General features: G+C 36.0%; 1 pseudogene; it reads right to left on the bottom strand.

The window, feature by feature from the left end:
- Positions 1–1,753: 1,753 nt before the first annotated feature.
- LOC102740437 (large ribosomal subunit protein eL21 pseudogene) lies at positions 1,754–2,250 on the bottom strand (annotated as a pseudogene).
- Between the last annotated feature and the right edge of the window lie 2,446 nt (positions 2,251–4,696).

Below are 4,696 nucleotides of genomic sequence, written 5' to 3'. Positions count from 1 at the left end.
GGAGAGTGAAAATGGCGGCCTCCCAATCTCTGCCCCGGAGGAGCCGAGAACTCAGGGCCACGCTCCTCTGTGAGCCCCCAGAGAAAAGCCATCAGGCACTCCTGTCTCCTTGGTCTCCGGCCGCACTCTGTGCTCACCTGGCCTATGACCGCGCGTTTCTATCTCTGGCACCCGACCCCATGTGGAGTCTCCAAACCCAGCAGATCCCTGCGGTGCACTCCCGCGCGGTTCCTCCCAGGGAAGGAAAGTTAGTCTTCCCGGATCTGCCGCTTGTTGGGTCCCTGCTGGAGGAGCAGTGGCCCGACTGTGCTGTGGATCACGGTTTATGGCAACCCCGAGCTGTGAGCCCGCACCTGGGCTCTTTCTCTGCAGTCGGCTTCCCTGCTCCATTACCTGGGAGCTCTGCCACACTCAGGCACCCCTGGTCTTTCTGTGACCCCGAGGGTCCTGAGACCACACTGTCCCAGAGGGTTCCACCTCCCGCTTAGCCACCAGAGTGACGTCCCTCAGCGGAGCAGACTTTTAAAAGTTCCGATTTTGTGCTCTGTGGTTCTATCAGTTGCCAGAAGCGGCCTATGGAGGCCCCTCCCCTGCCGTCTATCCTCCCGAATATCACCTCAGATTCACTTTTCCACACATCCTACCTTCCAGAAAGTGGTCACTTTTCTGATGAGAGAGTTGTTGCTATTCTTTTCTTTGATCTTCTGTTGTGTTTGTAGGTGTTCAGAGTGGTTTGATCCCTATCCAGCTGAATTCCTGAGGGGAGACGAAATCCAGGTCTCCTACTCCTCCACCATCTTGCTCCGCCCCCTGCCATTATACTAAATCTAAATGGGTTAAATTCTACCATTAAAAGACATTCTGTCAAATTCATTTTAAAAATAAAACTGGAATATGTAGCAATAAAAGTGAAAATCAGGTTGATAAATGAAAAATAAAACAGACAAAACAAGCAAAATGTCTTAATGTAAAGATGGAAAGATCGGAATTTACTGCATCTGCCATTATACTAAAGTGATTGTATTAAATTCAGTGGTAAAACAACATTCTGTCAGATTGACTTGAAAAGTAAAACCAGAATAAAGATTAACGGGATTGAATAGCAGCTTGCTCAAATTAAAAAGAGAAAATAACCAATGAAAATAAATAATAGACATAAAAATGGATAGAAAAGAATCAAATATATCAACATCAGCAACTACACTAAATATGATGAACTGAATTTTGCCATTAAAAGATACAGTCTGACTTATTAAAAAAAAAACAGCAATACACTATTTACCAAAAATATTAAAGCAAAATAATAAAGGTATGAAATTAAAGAATAAACAAAGAGATAAAACAAATATAAACTAAAAATGAAAAGAAGTAGCAATATAACTGCAAGATAGGGCTGAAATGTGTAAACGTGGTAAGGAGAGACATTATAATGATAAAAGGTACAGGTTTTGAAAAAGGTAGACTCAAGGTAAATCTGTTTGCACCAAGCAATATAAAAGCTTAAATATGAAGGAAAAACCTTTACAAACAGAAGGACTGCTTGTTAAACATATCACAACAGAGGAACACATCAGTATATCATTTTCAGAATTTAGAGGTTCAGTAGAAGATTCCATAGAAATAAAAATGTAATGCCTTTAGGGCTTGCAAAAACAGTCAGTAAACTGAATTTACTTTTCTCTCGCTCTCTCTCTCTTTTTTTTTTTTTTTTTTTTACAGTCTTGAAGTCTTTTATTTTATTTACATTATCATGCCATGAATTCATAGGGAATGGGTTCCAGCAGTTCGGGCTCCTTTCCATTGGTTCTCACAATGTGTGCTTCTCTGTGGGGCAGGCTGGTGCTTCAGTTGAACCCAAGTACCTTTCTCTTTGGCTTCCTTCTTTTTCTGATCGTTTTCCTTCACATGCTTCAAAAAGCTATCTCGGCTCTTTGAGCGTTTAATATGCTCAATGCGTACATTAATTCTCTTGGCAAGAATCTTGCCCTTAACTTGTTTGTTTACAACAGTGCCAGAAGCATGCTGAGTAACATTGTAGACTCTTCCAGTTCTGCCATAGTAACATTTGTGGGGCATTCCTTTTTGAACAGTGTCCATTCCCCTGATGTCCACAATATCACCCTTCTTATAGATTCGCATGTATGTGGCCAAAGGAACAACTCCATGTTTTCTAAAAGACCTAGAGAACATATAGCAGGTACCTCTCCTCTTTCCCTTTGTGTTGGTCATTTTGGCGAATTACAGGAAGATGGCGGTTCCGGCTGAACGAAAGGCCTGAATTTACTTATTATTAATTAATAAGAACTGAATTATTTATTATTTATAGGCATAGAATCTTATTGTCTCTTAAAAGGAATCGGCTCAACAGACTTTAAAAGTAGAAATTTTATAGGCTTTGTTTTTTTAACACAATCCAATAAAATTGGAAATAAGTAATATAAAGGTGACTACAAATACCTTAACAACTTGGAAATTAAGAAGTACATTTCAATATGACTCTTGGTTCAAGGAGGAAATTAAAACTGAACTTACAAACTACCTAGAAAGTAAAAAGAAGTCAAATCCTTCATAGTAAAATCTTTCAGATACAAAAAAGTTATTATCTGAAAAACACAGTTTTAAATATCCCATTTTTAAAGAAAAAAGAAATAATAAAGGAACTTAGTTTTAAAGAAATTATGATAAAACCATTAACAAGCTAAAAGAATAAGGGAGAAAGGAATTTTTAAACAAAAGTTAGCCTAAAGTTACAAAAATATGAAATAATTCTCTCAAAAGTGTTGAAAGGATGATCCTGGTGCTTTTTTGGGGGGGAGGGTTTGTTTTTGGAAAACCGATTTTAAAAAAATGCCCTTTGGGTATAGCTAAGAAAAAGGAGAGGGAGCAAGAATATATATAAGAATAGAAATAAAAAAGAGATGTAATTATCATTACTGCGAGAGATTAAAAGAATTATAAGCAAATGTTATTACAACTCTCTGGCAGCAAATTTGAAAACCTAGAGGAAATATTTCTAGGGAAATTGGTTATTGGATTTGGTGAAAAATAGACCCTTACCACCCAAACATAAAATCAGTCAACATCATACACACACCTCAAATTTAAAATATTTAGAAGAAAATAATGAAAGAATATTTTTACCACTTTGGGGGTAGAAAAAGATTTCTTTAACATGACAAAAATAGCAAACTTTAAAGAAAATGCCTGATAAACTGAGTTATAATAAAATTTATAATTTTGGTTTCTCAAAGGATATGAAAAAGCATGCATATACAGGCCACAGATTGGGAGAGAGATTTGTGTTAATCATAAAGGATTAAGATCCACAATAAAGAGAGCCTAAAAATCAGTAAAGATTTACATAAATGACACAGTAGAGAATCTAGAAGCAAATTGTGTGATTAAATTACAGAAGAAGTAACCTCTAGTGGCTAACAAACATATGAAAAATGCTTGACCTCATTAGTACTTAGGGAAGCGTTAATGAAAACTGCTATGAAATATCATTTCACACTCATCAAATTTTCCATAATATATAAAAATTTAACCATAACAAGTGTTTGTGAAAATGTGAAGCAAGAGAAACTCTTAGGTGGGAGTGCATATTGATAAACTATGTCATTTAGTAATTAAGCAATTTGTACAAACCCTAAATTCTATTAGTTCTATTGCTAGGTATATAATTTTGAAAATTTCTTAAACATACTCAGAAGGAGATGAACACAAGAATGATCATCGCAACATTGCTTATAATTACAGAAATTTGGAAACAATCAAGTGTTTCTTAAAAAGAAAAGGGTCGGAGTATGCTAAATTATACTATATTGCAGATAAAATTAATAAGTTAGAACTACATAGTTAAAAATTGATGAATTGTCAAAAGCATAGCCGAGTGCAAAAAACTGAAGTTCAAGGAAAAGATATATGTAGTATTAATACATTTATACAAAATTTTAAAGTATGAAAAACAATGCCTTACATAGCCTAAGAATAGATGTAATGATGAAAATATAAGGAAATGCATAGAAATGATACATACCAAATATAGGATAATGGTTAATTCTGGGAGTGAGGAAGGAAGATGTGATTGGAGAGAAGTACACCTCAGGCTTTAACTATATTGTTTGTATTTTATTTTTTAAGGTAGATGGTATGAATTTTTACTTTATTTTTGTACATATATATGTGTTTGAAATATTTCATAATACAATTTTAAAAGACAAATTTTACCATATACATTTTTAATTGCTTTATATACAAGGCAGAGATAACAAAGTCAATAAACTAGCAGTAGATTTTTTTTATTATGTTAATCACCATACAGTACATCATTAGTTTTTGATGTAGTGTTCCATGATTCATTGTTTGCATATAACACCCAGTGCTCCATGCAGAACGTGTCCTCTTTAATACCCATCACCAGGCTATCCCGTCCTCTCACCTCCCTCCCCTCTAGAACCCTCAGTTTGTTTTTCAGAGTCCATAGTCTCTCATGGTTTGTCTCCCCCTCCGATTTCCCCCCTTCATTCTTCCCTTCCTGCTATCTTCTTCTTCTTCTTTTTTTTTTTTTAACATATAATGTATTATTTGCTTCAGAGGTACAGATCTGTGATTCAACAGTCTTCCACACTTCACAGTGCTGACCATAGCACATACCCTCCCCAATGTCTATCACCCAGCCACCCCATCCCTCCCA

The sequence above is a fragment of the Leptonychotes weddellii genome, unplaced genomic scaffold (assembly GCF_054177405.1).
Source record: "Leptonychotes weddellii isolate Sample4059 unplaced genomic scaffold, ASM5417740v2 HiC_scaffold_15858, whole genome shotgun sequence".
NCBI classification, from domain to species: Eukaryota; Metazoa; Chordata; class Mammalia; order Carnivora; family Phocidae; genus Leptonychotes; species Leptonychotes weddellii.
Note: the sequence above shows the minus strand (reverse complement) of the source record. Positions and strands in the feature narration are given on the sequence as shown.